The sequence below is a fragment of the Branchiostoma belcheri genome, unplaced genomic scaffold, assembly GCF_001625305.1.
Source record: "Branchiostoma belcheri isolate BF01 breed outbred unplaced genomic scaffold, Haploidv18h27 scaffold81, whole genome shotgun sequence".
In the NCBI taxonomy this organism is placed as follows: Eukaryota; Metazoa; Chordata; class Leptocardii; order Amphioxiformes; family Branchiostomatidae; genus Branchiostoma; species Branchiostoma belcheri.
The window spans coordinates 306,761-332,637 of record NW_017804476.1 but is presented as its reverse complement, the minus strand read 5'-3'; the positions used below and the strand labels follow the sequence as shown (position 1 = coordinate 332,637).

At 42.2% G+C, this 25,877-nt stretch overlaps 1 protein-coding gene and 1 pseudogene across 2 annotated transcripts in view; one reads left to right on the top strand and one right to left on the bottom strand.

The window, feature by feature from the left end:
- LOC109486594 overlaps positions 1 to 13,800 on the bottom strand; it is a 57,388-nt gene extending 43,588 nt beyond the window's left edge. The window contains exons 1-2 of one of the 2 annotated variants that reach the window (XM_019790450.1): positions 13,654 to 13,800; positions 13,221 to 13,277 (exon numbers count right to left, since the gene is read on the bottom strand). The gene's annotated coding sequence lies outside the window, so the exon portion shown is untranslated. Of the gene's footprint in view, positions 1 to 13,220; positions 13,278 to 13,577 lie in introns of both variants that reach the window. The other variant, XM_019790452.1, reaches the window with a different exon arrangement.
- An 869-nt stretch (positions 13,801 to 14,669) lies between these two features.
- On the top strand, positions 14,670 to 25,608 carry LOC109486536 (annotated as a pseudogene).
- Positions 25,609 to 25,877: the final 269 nt, after the last annotated feature.

Below are 25,877 nucleotides of genomic sequence, written 5' to 3'. Positions count from 1 at the left end.
TTCCCAAAGAACCAACAGGTGGAACGTTATAAGAATGCTAAAAAAGAAGTAGATCTCTGAGTTTCAGTAGCAATGATAACTAATAAACTGTAGATGGGACTTTGAGGTAGAATGGGTGACTTTGAAGAAGTGGGGGGGGGGGGTCGTTAATTTATGGCATCGGGACAGATCTGAGCTCCCATGATGCACCCTGACAGGTAGCCGGGCGGGCGGGCTTTGAAGCGGTCTCCCGTTTCCCGCCAATTTTCCCCAATCTCGGAGCCTCGCGACTGGGTGCCGCGGGGGACAGTCACACTGTTGGAACCACGAAACAAGAGAGAGCTAGCCGCGCAGTGTGAGAGAAATAATGTCCATAGATTAGGTACAACGTTTGTTCTTTGACCGACCCACGAACAACTATGAAAAAGGTGCTAGTGTCACGGAAATGAAAAGAAACCTACAGTGGGCCGCACTGGAAGACAGAAGAAAGATGATGTCCAGAATGCATGATGTACAAAATGACTAATAAACTGGTGGATGTCCCAACTACTAGTACCTAATACCAGCCCAGAAGAGAACAAGAAATAGCCATGCCTTCAAGTACCAGAGTTATCAACCAAGGATTGAGGTGTTCAAGAATTCATTCTTTCCTAGAACTATCGCAGGGTGGAACTCACTGCACCAAGTACAATAGGGGCATTATCAATAGATAGCTTTAAACAATGTCTAGAGCTAGAAGTTCAAGGGTTAGGTGTAACAAGTCGATCGGTGCAATATAGCCAGCTGCTGCCGCGCCGCGTGCTAGCCTGGATGCCAGACCCAAAGCACACTGGACACAAAAAGGGACCCTTGCACACTGAGATATTTTGTGTCCAGTGTGCTTTGGGTCTGGCATCCAGGCTAGCCGCGTGCCTGCGAAGCTGGTGTGTTACGCCGAAAGGCGGTTATACCGGCTATACAGATACAGACCCCAAAACTAGATTCAAACAGGTATCATCCTGTGCACGACTGCAATATTGCACAGTGCTACAGTAATTTGTACGTCTATCAAATGGTGAGGAATATTGTGCTATACTGTACTTACAGTAAATGTGTAGTACTTACTATTACATGTATTATAAATAAGGCCGGTATTACATGTCCGTAGCCAGATTTTGAATGGGGGAGGGGGTTCTTCCCACTGTCTGTCTGAGGGACCAGCGAACGCCGAAGGCGCGAGGTTCCTAGGGGGGCCGGGATTTTCAAAATTGGGCCTTCTGAAATGGCATTTCTTGCGTTTTTGAGATTATTTCAAAGGGAAAATCAGACTTGACTTTTTATTAAATGACAAAGTGAGCAGTGAATATATAGGGACTAGCATTTCTTTCCATCATTTTCTCGTAAGACTACCGCCAAATTCCGTCAAATTAAACTTTGCAGGATCATTAAAAAGTAATTTATCGTACAAAACAGCTTAGACTGGTCTGGAGGAAGATGGTCTTAAATTTTTATAAAGCATCAAGACTTAAATTCAGTTAACCAACATTTGCAGTCTAGTGACAGGTTTGAAATCACTGAGATACAAATCACCAGACTGCCAACTCGGTCCCAGACGCGCGTCAAAAACTTCGGAAACATGACAACACACGACCAGACAGACAGGGGAAATAATACCGTGTAAGTTCCCAACTCAAAGGGCAAGTCGACCGTTAAACTTTGCCGAGTAGGAAGACAGCAGACGGCCCTCCTACAGACGTGAGTCAGCTGTAGCCGGTGTGGTATCATTTGTTCCGCCGCTGGCCCCAGACTATTGGCACGGTTATACAGCCAGAACAAGTGGTAGGTTTCCGGATACGTACACATCATGTCTACTTTTGAAAAAAAACTCCCCTCTAGCCTTTGTTGCAGATTATCTAAGCTTCCATACACTCGGGGTTTTGAAGTTACACCATGTTCTGATTTTTGCACCTCGCAGATACGTTTGAAACGATTCAAGTGAAGTTCAAGTTAGGTTGGTAGGGGGTACCACACAACTGATACCGGATACGTACGCATCATGTCTACTTTTGAAAAAAAAAAAGACTCCCCTCTAGGCTTTGTTGCAGACTATCTAAGATTATATTTCTTCCATACACTCGGGGTTCTGAACTTACACCATGTCCTGATTTTTGCACCTTGCAGATACGTTTGAAACGATGCAAGTGAACTTCAAGTTAGGTTGGGAGGGGGTACACAACTGATACCAGATACGTACGCATCATGTCTACTTTTGAAAAAAAAAGACTCCCCTCTAGCCTTTATTGCAGACTATCTAAGCTTATATTTCTCCCATACACTCGGGGTTTTGAACTTACACCATGTTCTGATTTTTGCACTCGCAGATACGTTTGAAACGATTCAAGTGAAGTTCAAGTTAGGTTGGGAGGGGGGTACACAACTGATACCGGATACGTACGCATCATGTCTACTTTTGAAAAAAAAGGACTCCCCTCTAGCCTATCTAAGCTTATATTTCTTCCATACACTCGGGGTTTTGAACTTACACCATGTCCTGATTTTTGCACTTCACAGATACGTTTGAAACGATGCAAGTGAACTTCAAAGTTACGCCAAAATGCAGTTACTGAAGCAACTGGATATGATTTTGGAAACAGTCAGACGTTTCAGGTAGCATCCACTAGCTTTCGTCAGTGACTGAGAGACCAGAGGTTTAAATAATATTATGAATTATTATTAATGATAATGTCTGGTCTCTCAGTCACAAGCTAGTTGATGCTAGCTGAAATTAAACGTCTGACCGTTTCCAAAATCATATCCAGTTGCTTGAGTAACTGCTTTTTTGGCGTATCTTATTACCTGCATGTCTAACTTTTATCACGTACTGCGAAGTTCAAGTTGGGGTGGGAGGGGGGTACACAACTGATACCGTATAATTATACGGTCTAGCTTTTGTTCTGACATGGAGGATTGATTATTCAAGACGTCATGAACACATCCTCAAATCATATTGTTTGAAGTCAGTGGTAGAAATACTTTTATTAGTGTTCTCCAATATTATATTGCAGAATTGGTCTGCAATTCGGAAATACATTCTACAAATACACGCTTAAAAGTCTGGATAATTGTACATGCAATCTGAAGAATACATTGTACATGCCGAATTAATTTGTATATTATAGAGTCAGTAGTAAACACAAAATCTCAGTTAACACCATTGAACCCCTAGCCTGATTTTTTTTCAGTCTGCAAAATTGCAGGTTAATTATTTCTTCAGTAATATTAAAAATGTCTCTGCAAAATGCAAACTGCAGATGGGTGTTTCTAAAATTGCAAACTAGTATTGCATTGTCACCTGTTACGCACCGGAGTCTATTTCATACTCACAACAACCCAAGGTTAAGGGGCTCATTCAATAACAAGAATTCCTCTACTATCATGAAAGTTCATCTGTGTTCATCGTCTGCCAGATACCTTTGACCCAGTGTTGACGTCACACTTCAAAGAAGCCACGTGACAAGCTTCACTGGGTCAGTCTACTGAAGAAGACCAGAGTGACTGGTCGAAAGCTCTAGGTGAGAGAATTTTTTGTGTTGGACCAAAGGTTTTAACTTTAAACAAGAATTCCTCTAGTCAGCAGCGTCCTTCAATAAATAATATTGTACACGTGTTCAGTATATGGTCTTGTAAACAAAGGATCCTAAATCATTGTTACAACAGGAACAGAAAAGGAAGTTGGTTATCTTTATAGATTTATGGTGTTTTCTTTACCACAAGCATTGGGAGTTAACAGCTGACTGGAGATCTAGAGTACGTGTGTTAGCCCTTAGGGTTATTCCATTGCAACAGTTGCAAAGGGGGCTTTTCTATGCTAATCTTTACACTTTGATTAGGCCACAACAAGTAATTTTTATGGATGACATCCGCGCGCGCATTGATTTTCGCCTGATTTTAGAAGAAAAAAAAAAGAAATTTTGTTGCCTTTTGACGGTGGTCAACTTTTAAAAAATGGACAAAATGGCATGCCTTACCATGCTGGAACGTATATGGCAGGTAAACATTAAGAGAGGGGACAAAACAAGGCTCTAATTTACTTTTTTACTTTTACTTTGATGCAGTGATGTATTTTATTCCTTTTATACGTTCCCACGGAATCAAAACCATTTGTACAATGACTAAAAACTTTCCCTTTTTAAAGTTGTTTTAGTGACAAATTGATGCTGTAATAGTTGGCAGTAAAGTTAGCACCATATAGGTGTCATTTCTTGTTTAACAGGGTTCATGATGTCAAAATTTCAAAATATAGGAATCTTGTTTTTTTGGGCCCGCCTTCTTTTTTTTCGCCCTCTCGCATTAGATTTAGGGTCTCCAAAGGACGTCATCCATGAAATTTACTTGCTGTGGCCTTATGATGTTTATCTTCATACACACCCAAATTTTGAAATATCCTCGCCCTCTTACTCCTACGTTGGAATACAACTGTTCATGTTGGAATGCAACTTTTTACAGCACCTTGCACCTGTAGGTCAACGGTCAAGTGCCGTGACGTATTTTGAATTGTGTGTTTTGTGATTACCAAGATCAGAGATACGGCGCAAATATTTAGATTACATTTTTTTCCATAGGTGTGTGTTTTCTATGTGATCTAATACCTTCCGTGCACAATGTTGTACAAGACGACTGGCCACGGTACAAATCATCTATGCTACAATATACCCAGAGATATAATGCTTACGCTGGTATGTTCTGACTTCAAGTCTTTTTTTTTTATTCCAACATGTAATCACCAGACATGGTGACGACACACTCAAGTTTTTTCAACTTATATTAATGCCGCCACCAACACAGGGGACAAATACATGACAGGACAATACTCATTTACACCTGTGCGAAGTGAGGAAAGCCGTGTAAAGTGCCTTTCCCAAGGGCACAAGATCGGTGGCATGTCAGGACTCGAACCCGGGACTCTAAGTTCCGAGTCGCGCACTCTGCCGCCACGCCACACGATCCCACGACTTCAAGTCGCACCTAGTGGGTAAATGCACTATATACACGCGTACATACTGAAGTTCTTCACTAGTGAAAATGGCAGTGCATTGCTGTATCTACTCCACACAGAAATTAAATCGAACCCAACAATAACTATATCAAAAGTATCATTTATATAAAAAATATCATCTTTTTATTATTTTGTCATGTCCTTGTAATTAGCCCTGCAATGGATTTGCAATAAACCTTCTAATTAATATAAAAACGTGGATGTACACATCAAGTTCATTTTATAGCCGTTAGTATATCAGTGGCCATCAGATCTAGAGGTCCTGTTGGCGTGGACAACACATTCATGAATCATAACATTCATAAATCTTTGCGAAGACAACAAAACTAGATCAGTGTCTACGTCAGAAAAATCGTTTTGTCCTGGACACTATGCGTTATCATTGAACGACTTCACAGATAAGTCGTGTCAAAAGGTCAAGTTCAAGCGACGTCGTCACCAGGACAAGATCAATGTGGGGTCGTGTGGCGTAGCGGCAGAGTGCGTGACTCGGAACTAAGAGTCCCGGGTTCGAGTCCTGACATGCCACCGATCTTGTGCCCTTGGGAAAGGCACTTTACACGACTTTCCTCACTTAGCTCAGGTGTAAATGAGTATTGTCCTGTCATGTATTTGTCCCCTGTGTTGGTGGCGGCATTAATATAAGTTGAAAAAACTTGAGTGTGTCGTCACCACGTCTGGTGATTACATGTTGGAATTTAAAAAAAAAAGTGAGGTCGTGTGGCGTAACGACAGAGCGTTCGGCTCGGAACCAAGAGGTCCCGAGTTCGAATCCTGCCATGCCATGCCAACCTTGCGCCCTTGGGAAGGCACTTAACACGATTTTCCCCACTTAACTCTGCTCTGGTGAAAACGAGTATGTGTTGGTCTGCGTTGGTGGCAGCATAAAAATAGATTGAGAATGTGCCGTGTTGAATGTGCCGTCACTGATCGTCACTATGTGTTGTCGTGAATTGTAGGAATAAAAAAAAAGATACGTCGTGTCAAAAGGTCAAGCGACGTCACCAGGAGGACAAGATCAATGAACCCACCGTGTGGCACACCTGAGCGCAGGTAGGGGAGCAGGTAAACACGGGTCAACACGTACAGCGAGCGGCAATAACTGCCAGCTGCGGGCCCTGGGCGAGAACTGAAGAGGGGGAACCACAAATATTGATCCAATGATTATCCTGTCTCAACACTGGAGGGTCGACACGTCTGCTCAAACGGTTCCGTCAGGTCCCGAGTTCGAATCCGGACATGGCACCGTGTAACGTGCATTGGGAAAGGCACTTTTAGTTTACACGACTTTCCTCAACTGAAAATGAGTATTTTCCTGTTCCGTATTTATCCTGTATTTGCGTTGGTGACGGCATAAAATAAGTTGATATAACTTGAGTGTGCCGTCACAATGTCTAGTCATGAAATGTTGGTATAAAAAAATGCTATCGTAGCAATGGTATTACCAAGGCGATGTTGTAAGGAGATATTATATCTTAGCATTGGTCTTTGCTTTCTATTCCAACATTTATCACAAGAGACACTCTTTTTTTCACACAGTTTTTTCAACTTATTTTATGCTGACAACAAAGCAGACAAACGCACGGAAAACGGACATACTAATTTTCACATAAGTGAGGAAATTCCTTTGATAAGTGCCTTCCCAAGGGCACAAGATCGGTGGCAAGGTAGGATTCGAACTCGGGACCTCTTGGTTCCGAGCCGAACGCTCTGTCGTTACACCACACGACCCATTTGCTTGATCTGGCGAGTCACAAAACTCCATCTCTACTACGTTTTTCTCTCGTTTGTTGACAGCTGATTAAGTTATAATACAGAAAAGAAATTCAGCAACTGGTAAAAGCGGAACAAAAATGCAGCAACTGGCTATATCATGCTGAAATGACTTGTAACTTTTGTGGCGGGGAAATTTAAAGGGCTATTGCTCTCTATGTACTACCTATGTACCCATATATTGATCTCTATGCACCTTTATGTTGGAATAAAGTTTAGCATCGTACTATGATTACAGCACAAGAGCTACCTATCATCCAAATTTCGTGATCCTACCATGTCTATATCATGAGATATCATGAGATATCAAAACAGAAAGTTCAGCTGCAGTACCATAACAAGCCGCTAGGGGGCCCAAAATCTCATCATTTCCAGGTCACATCAAGACCTACCCACCTACCAAATATCAACTCAATCTATTCAAGCCTTCTCAAGTTATCGTGTTTACAGACACACAGACACACACACGAACGCCTCTGGAAACATAACCTTCTTGGCGAAGGTAATAACTGATGTTCACAGAAGATGTGGAAGCCTCAGTAACTATTCCTAAAACAGCCTTATCATATAGATACAGGTGATGAATCTAACACTCAATATTAGATAGTGTACAAATATTTGGCTCACCTTTGTGATCCCCAAGATAATTAATTACGACAACACTTAAGCATCACGATTCTCGACAGAAAAAAACATTATCATAGTGCAGATTCCTCTTATTATTTCCAATTGAAATTTCATATCATTTCAGCGTTTACACTTCACTAGTTCCTACTAGTTCCTACTAGTTCCTACGACTGTCAATGTTTAAGTCAGTATATACTTGTGTCCCTATATCTACGACCAAACTAACAAACATATACTCATGGCGATAAACATTGCCTGATAACAATGATAACGTCGCAAATAACTACTGATAACGTTGATGACAGACGTCCAAAAATAACGACACTTGTCTTATCAGCGGAAAAGTGAATAACCACTTGAAAATTCTCCTCGCTTGGAGTACACATTAAGAGATAAAAACGGGTAAAAGATCAAAAGTGGGAAAGAAGCATATTCCAATTAACACAGTTCTTGGGTCACATGCCTAGCGTCACCATGTCAAGAGAGAGAAACACTATTTGACCACAACTTTTAAACTTGAAAATAGACTTTGAAATTTAAGTCTTGAAGGCGGAATTGTTAGAGATACTATTAATACATCTTAGCAACACAGATTAGTTCATATTTCTAATGGCTTTAGACAAACCTTCGATCATAAAACACATCTGTACTTATATCTACATTATTACTAAGAAGCGAGAAGAAGCCAAATTATCGTAATTATTAGACTATATGTCCATAGTACATAGAATTAGCACTAGCTTGTACATTGTATATATTCATTGCAAACTGTGACGTCTTTTCTGTGACCTGTACTGAACCCAGGCAGTGGGTATTTGCGTACAATAAAGGTCTTCATTCATTAATTCATTCATTCATTCATTCATTCATTCATTCATTCATTCATTCATTCATTCATTCATTCATTCATTCATTCATTCATTCATTCATTCATCCATTCATTAATGGTATTCTAACTGAAACCGACAAGGAGACAGGCAGCAGTACTCAACGAATGTTATATTGGGTAAGAATACGCTATGGTAAAAATGTTATAGACTGAGTAATATATATAATAATATATATGCAGGGCTACATGAACTGACACGGACACTATTTTAAAGTACGAGTATTGCACGATGAAGATATGTTTTGAGATATGATATCAAAATATCAATCAGTACAAGTATATTGTTCCATACGGAAGAATATTAAGCTTTCTTTTCGTATCTGTATCTGTATCTGGGCAGCAGATGGCTACATCACACCGAACGAGTTGTTACACCTAACCCTTGAACATCTAGATTGGATGCCAGACCCAAAGCACACTGGACACAAAATATCTCCTTGCACACTGAGATATTTTGTGTCCAGTGTGCTTTGGGTCTGGCATCCAGGCTATTGAACATCTAACTCATGAACACCTAACCCATTAACATCTAAATTGTTTAAAGCTATCTAATGACAATGCCCCTACTGTACTTGGTGACAGCGAGTTCCACTCTGCGATAGTTCTAGGAAAGAATGCGTTTGAACACCTCAATCCTTGGCTGATAACTCTGGTACCTGAAGGCATGGCTATTTCTTGTTCTTTTCTAAGCTGGTGTTAGGTACTTAGTAGTTAGTTACGTATCGTACACCTGCCCTCACGTCGGAAGTCGTGCTACTACTAGTATACCCTCCACAGGTAAACTTACTGACAAGGTGTGAATATACCCCGTCATACGAGCCACGTACTTGTCATATTTAGGACACAGGTTGTCACTGACACACACAGGTGGGAAGAAGAAGAAAAAACAACACGACCTCGAAGAAGGGTCGAGCAAATAAGCTTCCTAAATGAACAACCTCCCAAATATTGAATCCGTGCAAATACGAGTTATTACAGGACTGTGTGATAAACAGCTTAATCAACCAAGCGCGGATGATTGCGGTGGTGCGGTCCGGGCCGCAGGTGTGCAGGTGAAACAAAAGCCTGTTTGTGTATTCTTCCGCCCAGGAATTTTGAAGTCTCCAGTGTTGAACAAAAGGAAATTCGACGGGGGCAAATTCTTGAAGTGATCGATGGACCCAAATTGGAAAAAGGAATGAAAAATCATAAATCCATGTCCAAAGGCCGACAACCAACTGCGCAGTCTCTAGTGACAAGTTAGCCTCTACCAGGCTTGGGGAGGCGGCCGCTGGAAAGAGTAGAAATCGGCCAAATAGAGAGATAAGCATGCCTAGGGATAAGCATGCCAAGGGAGTTTGTCCGTTGAGAGAACAGTTCTGCCGATTTCTACTCTTTCCAGCCGCCTCCCCAAGCCTGGTAGAAGCTAGTGACAAGTTACCAAGAGGACCAAGTATGAGGGCCCTGCCTCTGTAGTTGCTTTGAAGGATTTTCATTCCTACTGCCATGAAGAATAAGTCGTCCGATACGTATATGTAGCATCGTGAATTGTACTGGCTCTAAAATTCAAATCTAATGCTCTTGACTTGTTTGTTTCGCATAACAGCTAAACCGCCTTCAGTCGTAACACACCAGTTTTGCACATGTAAGTACAAGCTGCGTAAGACCGGAGTGTAAGGTTTGAACCACTCACACCGGGAAGGACCCCTACTCTTTTCGATAAGTGGAACCATGGTGGAACTCATAAGTGTGGTGGGTTCTTTACGTGCTTGGGGTATGGCTCTCCACAAACACGGGACCTCCATTTAACGTCCTATCCGAGGGACGTCCCTAACCGAAGCTAGATACTCATTTCCACCTGAGTGAAGTGAGGAAAGTCGAGTTAAGTGCCTTTCCCAAGGGCGCAAGATCGGTGACACGAGTAGGATTCGAACCCGGGACCTCTTGGTAATGAGCCGAACACGCTATGCCATTTACGCCACACGACCCCATGGACTTATAATTACGGTCCAAACTGAATTGAACAGGTAATTTTGCTGTTGTTGTAAAGTATATAATGCTAAGTATAAAGAACTAAACTTGGACGTTGTATTTAACATTGGTGCTGTCACTTAAAAACGTTTCGAAGCCTTTTTTCTTGCTTTGTGACTACTGTACTGGGGCTTTGAGCTACCTTCAGTCTCCATTCACCACATCTGTACCAGGAAGCGATGAAAAGAAAAGCAGTATTTTCCTCTCAAAGAGGCTGACAGCATTTCTATGAACCTCCGGACTCACTTACTGTTCCATTTGGACTCACTGCTCGATACCGGCGGTCGGGTAGGTCCATGCGCGCATGACAACGGAACGCAAACAGCAGGTGTGCCGATCGACAACAGCTAGGTCGGTGACAACCAAACGCAAATAACAACTTAGCGAGATGAATAGGAAACAAACGCCTTGTTTGTGAACCATCGGAAAGCCTTGTATCTTTATATACTGGGATCAACACTACATGACAGCGACAAGAGGTCCCTGCCAGAGGTCACCCTGTTTTGTTACAAGTGTGCAACGTTTAGTTTGGTTTGTTGGATACCAAGGTAATGACTTGAAAGGCCCCTCTGTGGCTACCTTAAAGAAATGTTGACACGAACGTAGTAAATTCTTCTTCTATAGACTTGTTCATACGGCAATATTACCTCCGCTTTATAACTCCTTTCAGCCGGCAGTAATTTTCAACCACCTGTGAGTCCCTGTGTATTTGTCCGCCGGCTATCGAAGTCAACATTGTCTTCATCATTCATTCAAGCGGTTTTTGTGTTTTTCATGTAACGAACGGCAGTATATTTGTCACCTTACAAAGGGGGTTTCATTAGATATTATTGCCTGATGTAATTGCTTTTATTCAAGATGTTTTTAAATCATGCAGAAAACGCTTTGTCATCAATGAGTATCAATATAAGACAAAAAGGGAAAAGCGCAAAAACTTTTTAAAAATCTCTCTATAGCCAATGAACATAGGATTGACAATAAAATATGTTTATTGTTTTTAAGCCGTGTGATGGTTATTATTGTTTTAATTAAAAGTGAAGGAGAGTATTCCGAGAATAGTTCCTTACTTTGGCCGTGTTTATGTGAAGTCACCCAAACCGCGATTCGGGTAACTCACATTCCTCACATCTGGTCCACGTGCCACACAATCCTTTGAAACCGTTTCCGATCACAATTCGCTTGAGCTACATTTATTGTTGTTTGATTAAAACACGCAAGGTAGCGTGTTATTAATGTCAGAGGTCAACGACCTGCTTGCCCCCCTCCCAGCGTATCTCGGCCGAATGCCGACGTAGTCCCGCCAGAGGCGGTGAAGCTCGCCCTAGAACGGACACATTATTTGACCATTACTGCTCTTTAAGTTGCTGCCACGTAAAAGTTGGTATTGCATATAAAAAAAGAAATATCACCCCGTAATCCATGACCAGGAGAAGTCACATTGAAATCACATTGCGTTCAGACGCAAATCGCGATGCGGGAAAACCGATTCGAAACCGCCTCTACAAGTGGTTTGGGATCGAGGCGCTTTCAATGTGATTTGGAGCGTTCAGATGGAGCCACCTGAAACCGCTTCGGGGTAAACCACATGTAAAGCGCCTTGCGTGACTTCACTTAAACACGGCCTTTGCTGCTCAGTGTGACGTCAGTCAGCTCAGGTGCGCCGTACCGTCAGGTGTGTTAACCCACGTCAAACACAGGTGAGCTGAACAGGTAATAGAATCGGCTGCTTTGTGCAAACAGGTAAACTTGCCGTGCAAACAGTTGTTCTTAAGGTCTTGTGTGGCCTGCTGATTAGAGAGGTTCCTTACATAAACACCGCTCTCTGCGAACCCACACGTCCAACACAACGTGATTTATTAGTCAAGAGTCATAAAAATACGGATGACGAAAGACGCAAATAAAGAAAAAAACACGTTAATCGTCGAACAACAGCGTGGTACGCACGCCAAATACAGGATCCTGCCAAATACATGACTCCGACATACTCTCCAAGCAGAGGTTTGGGTTTTGTGCTATTTTTGGCGTGTTTTTAGGCTTTTTTTATCGGAGTTATCTTTTTTTGCACTGGAAATGTTTTCACCCCAACCCAACAAATAAAACTCCAGTGCAAAAAAAAAAAACGATAAAAAAGCCTTAAAAAACACGCCAAAAATAACCCAAACCTCTGCTTGGAGATTAACTCCGTTTCCAATATATCTAAGACAAGGGGTGGGAGGGGTTTAGTCGTGGTGTGAAAGACTTAACCTAATATAATCCACTATTTACAGACTATTACCACTAAGACAAAGTTCACCCAATCTAGTACACAGTACGATACATTCCATGAATTATTGTCATGTCCTACTACCATATCTGCTTACGTAGGTCAATTTCTGTACACCTTATTTCATAAGCGAGACCAAATCATCAATTTATTAACATAGTGTGACTCATATACTGTATAGATAGTAGTTTGTAGTAAGATATGTAATAAGATAGTTTAGTTTTGTAGTATTGCTGTATTACTGCCACACATTGTACCATGTACGATTGTCGAGCAATAAAGTTCATTCATTCATTCATTCATATAACCTAACACCAATCGTAAGTCTAACCCTAGCCCTGAACAATGATCCCAACTCTAACCCTAACTCTAACACCAATCCTAGCCCTAAACACCTGACCTCTCACGTATGTGGCAGCTCAAGGATTTGGCTCCGAACGCCGGGCATTCGTGCACGGCACAAACGGGCACGCATGCGTGTTTAAAGACAACAATGAACTTTGTCAATTGTTCCAAAACACGAAGGAATCACGTAGGTACAGTTGCAGTTTATGCGTTGGTGGCGGCATAAAAAACTTGAGTGTGTCGTCACCATGTCTAGTCATGAAATGTTGGAATAAAAAAAAAGAAACGTAATGTCTTACCTATACAACATATATTTGCTCTTGACCCTGGCCCATGATGCAATGATGTCTTGAATACTACAAGGAAAAAGAGAGACACATACATTTTTTTTGTGGCCATCAATTGGGCACAGTCGTAATAATGAATTGTAGGCATATCTGAGCAAAATAATACAAAGAAATGACCGAGTTTTATCAAATTCATCTAATTTCAGAGTACCCCAATATTTGAACAGGACAGAAGACTTACTAACAGTCGGAACCCTTCTCTTGGTTCAGGTGACAGAACATGAAAACGTCTATCTACAAATTGTTCTCCTAAAACCTTAAGAATAAGATCCTTCTGTCACTACAGGTGTTCCAGATACCTGTGCTCACCTGAGTACACCGATGTGTGTTGGTTAGATACTGGTAGGTTTGTATTTTTTGCTGCTAAGCAATTAACGAACGTCACCTTAGACTGTGTCCTTCATCTGGATTAAAGTGACATCACTTCTTCAGGTAGCTTGACACGGAAACGTTGTCTCAGACAGTGCCGAGTGGCGTGGACACGGGATCGAGAGGTCACGGGTTCGATTCCTGGCTAGACGTTGTGACTTTTCCTTACAGATGCAAATGACTATACCTGAGTTAGGTCGGAAGGTAAAGGTAAATGAATTTAAAGGTCCACGTGATGAAAAAAGGGCTAGGCTGTCTGTCTTTCTGTCTGTCTGTCTGTCTTTCTGTCTGTCTGTCTGTCTGTCTGTCTGTCTGTCTGTCTGTCTTTCTTTCTGTCTGTCTGCCTGTCTGTTTGTCTGTCGACATGATTTTAACTTATCAATGGCCCTACTATGAATAATTTATGTTAACAGTTATTGTAAACAAGCATCAAAATTCAGCCTTGTACGTCACGGCTGCCAGTTATATGCTGTTGTTGACACAAATAAACCAATAAACACTACAAACAACAACAATAACACGAAAACACATCAGCATTGATGAGGCAGATATATGTGCTACCTATAACAGACAGGTGCGTCGGTTCCCATTGTTTCCTCCCACACCTTAGGGCCATGAATGTCAAGACCTGACGGTGTGCATACCTTCACGGACAGGCTTCAAGTTGTGTACTTAACTGTTACCGAGAACACGCGAGGAAAAAAAACGTGCTTGACAACTGGTCACAACTTTGAAGTACAATTAGGAGGGCCTGCAAGGGGGGGGGGGTCCCGACAACGCTCTACGCTGAATTTGGAAACCTCTCGATTACGCTTTGAGTGGCTACAACACATTACGTAGAGTTAAAACGCCGAATACCCTCTACGCAAAAATAGTACGTAGAATTAAAACGGCCGATTACGCTCTACGGAAAAGGGCTTGCCGGCCCCCAATTAGGCCACAGCAAGTCATTTTTATGGATGACATCAGGGCGCGCAATGATTTAATTGCCAGTAGTCATGATCCCGAAAATGGGCAAAGATGTCTGTTGCCATGTCGGAACGTGGATGACAGAAAATGTGAATTCCATACATTTAGAGCTTTTTTGCGATGCAAATCGTGAGAAATACAGATTTTTATAACCTTTCTTTAATTCCTATGTCGAATGGTTTCTTTAAATCAATCGAACACGGCAGAAAAACAAAATGAATGGAACCACAGGTCATAAAGTTAGAGCTTCTTTTTTGCAATACAAAGCGTGAGAAATACAGATTTTTTTATAACCCTTCTCTAATTCCTATGTCGAATGCTTTCTTCAAATTAATCGACCATTAATCGAACACCGAAGGAAAACAAGATGAATGGAATCCACAATTCCATACAGTTACAATGCAAAGCGTGAGAAACACAGTTTTTTTATAACCCTTCTCTAATTCCTATGTCGAATGCTTTCTTCAAATTAATCGACCATTAATCGAACACCGCAGGAAAACAAGACGCGTCATCCCAGGAGCCAGCGGCGGGGAATCGGCAGATCCGGCAGAACGGATCCGTTCCCCTTCTTGTCACGGAATCCGGGGCTGATCGCGTCATTCCGGATCCACCAGGGACCAGTCATTACGGCCAGAGCAAAAGGCAGAAGTTCGCCCGGAAAATCCGCATTTTTACAGAAATTTACTTTTTCACGCTGACTAGATCAACCCTTTGGTGACATCTGTTGGGAGGAATCAAGATGTGACAAGTAGCACGGTACAAGAAAGACAGCTGATGTCAAAGTTGCAATATTGAATATCACAACAACTACTTTAGTTCGAACATTAGCAAAGTTTTCTTTGCCAAGTACAATATGAATCAGTAAGACAAATACATTGCGGCATTACAATTTAAAGAATGCTGTGAGACATTTTCTTTTTAGTTCTGCCTGTAGGGGACACGTTTAGAGAACGTAAACCTTTAAATTATGTTCTAAATCTTACGAGTCTACATTTAAATTTGAGGCAATTTGCGGTTCTTTAGGAAAGGATGTCTCATTTGCGAAGTCTCAAAAGGAATTGTATCTTTATGAAAATTGGTGGAATGTTTAGACTATTTGAATTGATGTTGATATGGAGCCCAAGGCCGTTGAATTGCGTGTAAACGTAAACAACAAGGGTGATGTTATGGACCTTGTACGTTTGACGGTCGTCATGGTGATTATTCCGGATCGTCTCCAGTTTTACGGGGTATTACGGAGATCAAAGGCGCCGCCGGGGAGGTGGTGGGAAGTATCATCCTAATGACGACCCTGGGGACGAGAGGAATCCGGGAGGGGCCAAAAGGCGGGAACGTGATGTGACCTGTCCTAGAGACAAGACAGGACGGTCTCTGGATGTCCTCCAAACGGGAGGGACGAGTCACTACTGTGTGTGCGCGGTGTGCGCAGAGACGTGATTTCACGCCTCACGGTTCCGAGACAGACGTGAGGTGAGGTGATGCCTTCGAGCTGGTCTTCACGCCAGGGATATTTTGTTCTACCATTTAAGAAATCCTGATCCCCTGTGATAACATAAGCCAGGTTTATGCCGCGTAATCTGCATAAGATCTGAGCCGGACAGCTGGCGTAGCTCCATCAAATCGTGATCAAAGCACGACATTCCTACGCAGGGATTCTTGCCGACTTTGTTACCATGGCAACGATCATATTCTCATATAACACCATATCCCAACAGCGGAAGTAAAGAATCCATAAAAACTGTAGTGTCCTGCCAACACCGGTATGATCTTTCACAACCCAACGTTCGGCCTAAATCCTTTCGAGTCGCGTGCGACTACAGGATCAAGAAAAACAATTTTTCAACAATTTCTTATCGACATTTTTGACGTGCGAGACTTGACATTCCGATCTTAACGTTATTCGCCTACTTTAACGATAACTTTTTTCCTCTTTAATCGCCCAATTATTTGTGATGCGTATCGGCTTGTTTTACCAAATTTAATACCCCTCCCACCCCATCCCGATAACTTGTAGACAAAATAAGCAAGTCAATCCCAGGAACATTCAATAGATATATCCTTGACGCGTGTTAGCAACGTTAAACACAGGAGGGTATTTGAGGATACATGTACATGTACAAACGACAGCCCCTACCTTTTTCTATGGCTTTCAAACTATAAACTTCAAAAGATCCCTTCCCCATTATTTTAGCCTCCACCAGGCTTTCCTACGGGGGTACGGATCCTAGAATTGGGTAAAAAAGGGAAATTGTTGGCCAGATGAGTCCGTCTGCGAGAGGGTTAATTTCCCCCTAACTACGCGGGCAAATGAACTCTACGCTGGCTAAACTCATTCTCCCACGGCAGAGCTATCCCGCTCGTAAGGAAGCACCCCTGGCTTGGGAGGATGGCTAAACTCCCCCAGTTTATTCTCCTATTGGATAAATTTTACTCTTTTTTGAATTTTTTTCGAGCGTTGCCGGGCCAAAATCCGGATGGTACCCAGGCAAGACTACCATTACTCTCCAAGCAGAGGCTGTGGGGGAATGATCGTTAGCTTTTTATATATATGGCCGTTTTTTGTTTGTTTGTTTGTTTGCTTGTTTGTTTGTTTGTTTGTTTGTTTGTTTGTTTTTGTCGCTACGTGGTCGGCGACCTTCTCGGGCTATTATTATTATCAAATGGATACTGTCTTGCAACCGAAAGGGATCTGCTTGGACTTGGAGATTACATTACTTCACCATGAAATCATGAACATTAAAGATCCAGCTGAAAACACCTCATTTCTGACTAAACTCTTCATAACACAGCGGGGCACGGAAGCGACATTCAGTAAACCCAAAGACCGCTTCCTTTGCTCTCGTTTTAATATGCCCTATATATACACTACTGAGTCATCAATTACTAGTACATACGTGACAGAATTGGCTTGATGTCACAGCGTCTGTTCCTATAATCTCCAAGCAGATCCCTCTCGGTGGCAAAAAGACAGTATCAAATTGGCCAGGCAGTATCCATTAGCCAGAGAAGGTCCGCGGCCACCGACGGGTTGGTGGGGATCAAGACCAAAAAAAAACGGCCATATATAAAAAGGTAACGATCATTCCCTCACAACCTCTCTTTCCTATACTACAACAGCCACGTACATCCAGATTACCACACCGAAATATTTACCAGTAGAAATGAATGCTACAACAGAGAAATGCTGTGTAACAGTGCTAACTGACCTTAGATTTTAACTCCTGATATCAAGCTGTTATTGTTTTTGACGATGATGATAATGGGACGAGACATCATCTGAGACAAGAATTTTAATGTGTTGCCTACGGAAATTTATGTTATTCTTATCTATCGACTGATGAAACGATGGCTGCGTTGACCAAAGGAATTACAAATCTCGATGTCTAACATGAAAAAGATTCTCAGTGGTCAAGCGCAGCTGCATGATTTGACACAATTTCCGTCAGCTTTAATTTTAATACTTGAGGAAATGCGGTTTTCGCATGGAAGAACTGGACAAGCTTATGAAAAAATCCAGGGAAATTGCATTTTGTTCCTGATACATCTATACGTGACCATCTGTCATCTATAACCCACTTTTAATTTTTTTTTCTTTCGAATTGCCTTGGCTCTTCAAAGATTGTGTTTACCAAACGCTAATGAGACGGACGTAGTTACTCATTTATTGGTCTTTTACTAGTCGGTAAATTCGTCTACCGAATGGCAACTGTCAAAATAAACTTAGACACACCTTCTTCTAGCCTCTACCAGGCTTCGCGAGGAGGTCGGAAAGAGCTGAGAAGTTGGCCAAATAGAGAGCCTGAAATAGAGAGATAACATGCCAGGAGAGTTGATCATGATCCGCTAGAGATAGTACATTTTACAAAATGTACCCTCTCTGGTCTAGCCTGGGTACCATCCTACTTGTATGCCGGGGCTCCCACACTCGCTTCCCTAAGAAGTAGTACTTCTTAGGGAAGCGAGTGTGGGAGCCCCGGCATACAAGTAGGATGGTACCCAGGCTATCTCTGGTCGGCTAACTCCCCTTGTATACTATTCCCTTTATTTGGCTAATTTCTTTTTTTTCAGCGATCCGCGGTAGAGGCTACCTTTCTCTAGTCTCCACCAGACTACTTTTGCAGGCTGATTAAATCGTAGAATTCGAAATCGCCTAAAAAAGGGGATACAATTGGCCAGAAGTGTTTTCTGGCCATCGAGGGTCCAATCGGCCCGCTTTCTACGATTTATTCAGCCTGCAAAAGGAGTCTGGTGGTGGAGACTACCCTTCTCCTTGGATAAACTTTGTTGAATTTGATCCTTGAAGCACCCCCGGGGACAGACGGTTATACGGGAGAGACCAGGAGTCCCTGGGGTGGGGAGAGGGGTAGATAATTTGGAGCGCTTCCTCTGATGTTGCCGCCACTTTGTAAACTACACCGCAACCTGACCCGCCGCGCCCTCGGCCACTTCATAATCAGATCAGAACTTAATCTTAGGATAATAACGACCCGTCAGTGTATAATGGGCTGAAGGATGTCAGGGGTGTAGACTACTGAAGACATGCTGTAAGCTACCGATGCACTGGCAAAATAGTTACATAGTATTGTACAATCAGGGTCACAAAATATACCAGTCGGATGAAGCAAAAACAATCAACATAGAAAAAGCTAAAAACTACACTATCTTCGTATGCATTGACGATATGCAATACAAGTAGCCTATGTAACCCAAGCTCCGGGGGGCTCCCTACATACTAGTACTAGTAGTCCGCCACCGGCTGGATGTTGGGCGGCCGGCAAAAGCGATTTAATCAGGCTACAATACAAGTACATGACCACACGCCCTACTCTCCAATCAGAGGTTTGGGTTTTGGCTTATTTTTGGCGTGTGTTAAGGCTTTTTATAGGGCTGTCTTTTTGCACTGTTTTTTTTACGCAAACACAACCGATAAAAAAGCACACAAAAAATTCCAAAGCCTTTGGAATTTTTAAGCACACGGATCTAGAAAAGGTCCATCAACACAAAGATGTACGAGGTTCATACCATCATATATATGCGTTGAATACTGTAATCCACAATTTCTCCATCCTTTCATCATTTAGAACATCACCAAAAGACTGCGTTTCGACTAAAAAAAATCACAAAATCCACTCATCATGCAAAACGTGGGACTATTCATTATCCACTGCCTTCAAAGATGAAGTCAAACCTCATAATAGCAAGCGTAGTAGTAGAAGTATAAGTTTTGTTCCCTATTATTGTATTGTACCGTATAGTATCTTTGACTCTGTAAAAGCAACTAGACTTCGTGCATGATTTTGCAAATAAAGACTTATCACCACACTTATCTGCTTTCCTAAAATCACATGTTTATCAATTTGCCCGTTCTTCGTAATTACCATTACATCCGTAATGAAATTTTCATCAACGATCAAGATAATGCTACCACCATCTGAATAAATTTCGCCTCTATTTGTATAGTGATAAAGAGGTTATCATTTACACGTTTATTTACCCAGTATCTGCATATCAAAAGTCTGTTATCAGAATCATAACAGTTCATTGTGATGAGATGATGAAATATAATCTTTGAAGACCATCTCCATATTAAGAGGACAAGAAATAAAGTAAGTGTACGAGTATGAAACCAGCTGATTTGATACAGTCATGTTTGGATATTTTTTGCAGGAGTTACATCTTTGGTCAGCTGTGAATCCAGCACCAAAAGGACCGAAAAGTGCAATGATAAAGAATTGGAGAAAGAATGGATTGTGAATGAATGGGATAAATGAATTACTGAATGGGTGGATAATAGATGGATGCAGAAGGGATGGATGGATGGATGGATGGATGGATGTTTGGATGGATGGATAGAAATAAACTATCAGATCCCTTTGTCCTAGGCTGATTTTGCAACAAGTCGTCCGATCCACGCATAGTTGTTTAAAAGATCATGAATAAACTAAACTTTTAAAACTCAGATTTCAAGCGTGCGCTTGCAGAAGCAGAGTCCTCTTTTGGTAACGTTACGTATATATTGAAGTGGCTGTGCTGGCAAGCAGAAAGAATGGACACAAAGATAGATTAAATCGTGTAAAGTAGGTGTGAAGGGAGGGGGCGGAAATCCTCTATCGTTCCCATCATGATTCACAATCATCCCCGGACGGAAAACTAACAGCGACCCCGGTGCCAACTGTTGGACAAGCCCGATGGCGATGATATCGCCCGGGGTTGTTGTGATAGCGCCACGAGTCGTCACAGTCCGTCCCGTAGCGGTGGCAGGACGTTTCCGACACCTGCTGCACCCCGTCCGGTACGCAGGTTTGCAGAAGATAACAACTTTGTGACGAGGAGGCGGAAAACAAAACAACTGCTGCCGCGTACGCGTGGACCCCTTCGTCAAGCTCTGATAAAGTTGCAACAGACCGCTTGAAAATTGATGATGCACACACTGCTTGCCTCCATAGTATGGGAAGTGTTTCAATAGTAGAAGCTGTATGTGATAGCATTCTCATACGTTGTTAGCACATGTGGGTATCTAGTCATGCTATCTAGTTAAAGCGTTTATGGTATGAGCAACAACAGATCAATATCTGGCAACGTTTACCAGATGATGATGATTGCTTTGGCCTCTTTCGAGTTTATAGTAATTTTTATACTGTTTTGTACGTGGTGTGACTGAAACTCTATTCCCCATTCAGGTTGATATCATCTCTTGACAAAACCATGAACACTTCACATCTGCTGCACATCTACCTGAACACATCTGCTGCACATCTACCTGAACACATCTGCTGCAGATCTACATGAACACATCTGCTGCACATCTCCCTGAACACATCTGCTCCACATCTACCTGAACACATCTGCTGCACATCTACCTGAACACATCTGCTGCACATCTACCTGAACACATCTGCTGCACATCTACCTGAACACATCTGCTCCACATCTACCTGAACACATCTGCTGCACATCTACCTGAACACATCTGCTGCACATCTACCTGAACACATCTGCTGCACATCTACCTGAACACATCTGCTGCACATCTACCTGAACACATCTGAAGCACATCTACCTGAACACATCTGAAGCACATCTACATGTAGCTCTGGTGAGATCGTCTCCAAGCGAATGTAATGAGTCCACACTACATGGATAAAACCCCTCTCGGCTGGATAATGTCAAGTCACAGCCAGATAGCGTCCCGGGCCTGAAATCCTTGGCCCCGCCCGGTTTAAGACAATATGATCCCGCTAAGGACGTTAAAACCAAGGTTGTGTCTCCATCGCGTGCATCGTTAATTGCAGTAAAGACGTCATTACATAATCTTTTTAGGCTAAGTGTAGTTAGTCGTTAGCGCATTGACGTAGTAGGGTCTCCTGGCCCCTGCTATTTTACGTTCAGTTACCATGGCTGATTTCAGTCTTTGACAAAATCCCTCGAGCTTGATCAAAGAAACCATGGATCGCAGGAGGATAGGACATAAATGATATGTACACTTGGATGCAATAGGGTGCTGTACCTTACGGCATTGCCGTCTTGACATTATGCTTTGATCTGTGTGCGAGAAGCCCAGGTAAAGCACTATATACTTAAACACAGAACATCTTCTGCCATTCATGGCCATTCATAATTCTCAATGATTATTGACTTGACTTGAGAAGTGTAGTTAAAATCATATTGCCTTCTCTTACAAGAAGAAGCGATATGATTATGAATAGATCAGGAATGAGATCACATTTAATATGTCCCACGTATTCTATGGGCCAGACCAAAGACTACGACACTGGCATACAGCTCCTGAGAGATAGAAACAAGGCTATCTATGTCAGTCCTAACATCTTGTTTCTTGAAATCATCAACACCTGTAGCAGTTAGAGTTACACCGATCGCCGCTGCCTTAGATCTTTGCCAAAGTGGTTAACTGGGTTAAATTGGGCCTGATACGGCTTCGAGTCGTGCCGAGCTCGGCTTATCTTGAGCCAAAACATGTTTGGCAACAGGCACTAAAACCGGTCCCCTTCAGCTGGAAAGTTCGTGGTTGTGCGTCAGCTGGGCTTGTGGGCCTTGAGAGCAAGGCCTGGGTTTCTGTTAGCCTCTACCAGGCTTCGGGAGGCGGCTGGAAAGAGTAGAATTTGGTCAAATGAGAGAGATAACATGCCGAAGGGAGTTGGTCCGCTAGGAAGTACAGTTTGTCGTGTGTACTGCACTTTCTAGCGGACCGACTCCCTCGGCATGTTATCTCTCTTTTCAGCCACCTCCAAAAGCCTGGTATAGGCTAGGCATATGTAATCTCCAAGCAGATTCTGTGGGAGTCTATATGTGCGGCCAGCTTTTACAGGTGCCCAATATATATAGACTGCCATTGCCCCACAGAATCTAGCCTGGGTACCATCCTACTTGTATGCCGGGGCTCCCACACTCGCTTCCCTAAGAAGTAGGATGGTACCCAGGCTACACAGAATCTGCTTGGAGATAGGGTTTCTGATATGTCAAACATTTTTCTTTTTTTTTTCAGATTCTGGTCTAATAAAGTCTCTGTAAACATGTTGCTCATCATCTATATGGTCCTATATGTATATGGACAATGACATCGTATAGTCATTGATGTAAGCAATCCTTTTGTACTATATATTTGCTGCTACTGCCACTACTATACACTTGCGTAACACACATAAGGATAAGTGGAATACACATTTATAGTTGACCCCAAGTCTTGCAAGAGCTTCAAAAAGAATCTCCATAGCCAAAAGCGATCTGGTCGTCACGCCCTTTTAGGCACAAGTGGCCTAACCGCCTTTTTTTGCCAAGTCCAGCTTGGAAAAGTCATTACCACTTCAAAGCCCTTAAGGTAAATATATACTACATGGTAGTGACAATATGTCACGGTAAAAACAGGGGTGCCAGAGTATACGGTGCAATTTTACGGAATACATGCAATTTATCAGAATACAGTGCAATTTTTATACTAGTATACAGTGCAATTTTACGCAATACAGTGCGATCTTATTAGTATACAGTGCAATTTTACTAGTATACAGTGCTATTTTACTAGTAATTTTACGAAATACAGTACAATCATATTAGTATACAGTGCAATTTTACGGAATACAGTGTAATCTTATTCGTATACAGTACAATTTATTAATATACAGTGCACTTCTACTAGTAAAATTGTACTGTATACCAATACGATTGCACTGTATTCCGTAAAATTGCACTGTATACTAGTAAAATTGCACTGTATTCCGTAAAATTGCACTGTATACTAGTAAACTTGCACTGTATTCCGTAAAATTGCACTGTATACTAGTAAAATTGCACTGTATTCCGTAAAATTGCACTGTATACTAGTAATATTGCACTGTATACTAGTAAACTTGCACTGTATTCCGTAAAGTTGCACTGTATACTAGTAAAATTGCACTGTATTCCGTAAAATTGCACTGTATACTAGTAAAATTGCACTGTATTCCGTAAAATTGCACTGTATACTAGTAAAATTGCACTGTATTCCGTAAAATTGCACTGTATTCCGTAAAATTGCACCGTATACACCTGAAAAAGCCCCTGGCGAATGTTTTCAGATCTACGGTCTGTGTGAAGTGGAGCGTGGAAATTGTTATGGACCCATGTTGACTTTTGGCGCCAAGCTCCCCGCGGCCTCGCCCCGCCTCCCCGTAAAACCCCGAATTCCTGCAGTTTTCTGCCGAGGTGTGGGGGAGGGGCTTGTTCTTGTACCTTGTACCGCTGGTTCTGTGGGTCCAGGGCAGGCCAACGGGCCGCGAAGGTCGAAGGAGATACATCTATAAAAACTCGCTTGATAGTCTACCGCATACAGTTTTTTATTCTAGCGGCAACTGTGGATGAAACTATTATCATTATTAATATTATTATTATTAACAACGCTCGAAATGAATTGACTATTCAAACTTCTACAATTTATCCCAATTTCTCTAAATACAGACCAAGAAAAAACTATTCTTCTTATAACTTCCCAAAACCCACAAATTTTGGAAAAGGTGGGACATTACGTCTTCCATGGTTTACAGAAGAGAAGTCAAACCCTTCAGACATAGTTTTAGACATAGTTATAGTTCTAGACAGCTACCTTTATCATGTAGACTTTAGTTATTTTATACTCTATTTCATTACTTTATTTTATGTTTTGTAATTTGCAATTAGCCTCCGGGCACGAATTTGCAATAAACTTTTCTATAAAGTCACACACAATTATTATTATTATAATTATTATCGTCCCTCCTGAAAGAACGACAGCTAAAAAAACGATATTCATCTAAATTCAGCTGTTGTCTGTGTTTAGATGCTAGCCATGCCCATTTAATTTTTTACATCACAGAAAGCAGTTTCATTTATGGCAATCGAAAAAGTACTAGAATGCCAATGCCCATTGCGTCCAGGTAGCGCTTGCGAGAGAACTTGTGAGAACAGTAATAGGTAAATGTTGTTCTTGATGTCAGGTGAAATCTACCAGAAATACACTTGGAAGATGTTGGAAGATTTTGGAAACGGCAACAGCAAACTACTGCAAATAACATGTACGATGTTACCTCTTCTTGGCAGAACATAATAAGGCACCAAAGTCCAGCCAAGAATGCTCTCTCTCAAGAATGCTGCAATGGAGAAAAATTAACGTAGAATTGCCATTTTCTTTCATTTGCTGACATCTTCCATCAAACGTGGTACTCCCTAATATGACGGCCAAACTCCCCGGGCTCAACTCCCCCGTAGCGGTAATTTAGATAGGCGGGCGAAGGGCTCTTGTCTGCCGAGGGAAAACGGCTAACGGCCCGGTGCTAGTCTGGCTCCCGGGGGTGGAGGTAGCAGTGACCTGGTTCTGTGGTCCCGACCTGCGGGGACAGAGCGCGTCTCTGCTAAATTGATTTACTGAAGAGCCGGGCTCACGCGGCGCTCGGGCGCCATCTCGTCTGGACCTTTCCTCATCAATCACCACTCAGACGTTGCCTTGACAACTGATGGTCAAGATGATTGATACCTGCGTGACTTCGAAGATGAGCCACGGCAGTAACAGACGAACAAACGAACTCATCATCATGTTTTGAAGCTTTCCTAGAATCCACCGGCTTGGGGTCCTTGTAAGTGGATATACTGTATCACATAACATGATCCCCGCTGCGCGAAGTTTACTTTTACGGTAGTAATTGAGAGCCCACGAGATTGTGAACATAACGGCAAAGTTCAATACAACATGAACTTCCAATGACACTGTTCATTTTGACACGTCCCCTCCCCAGGAACTTT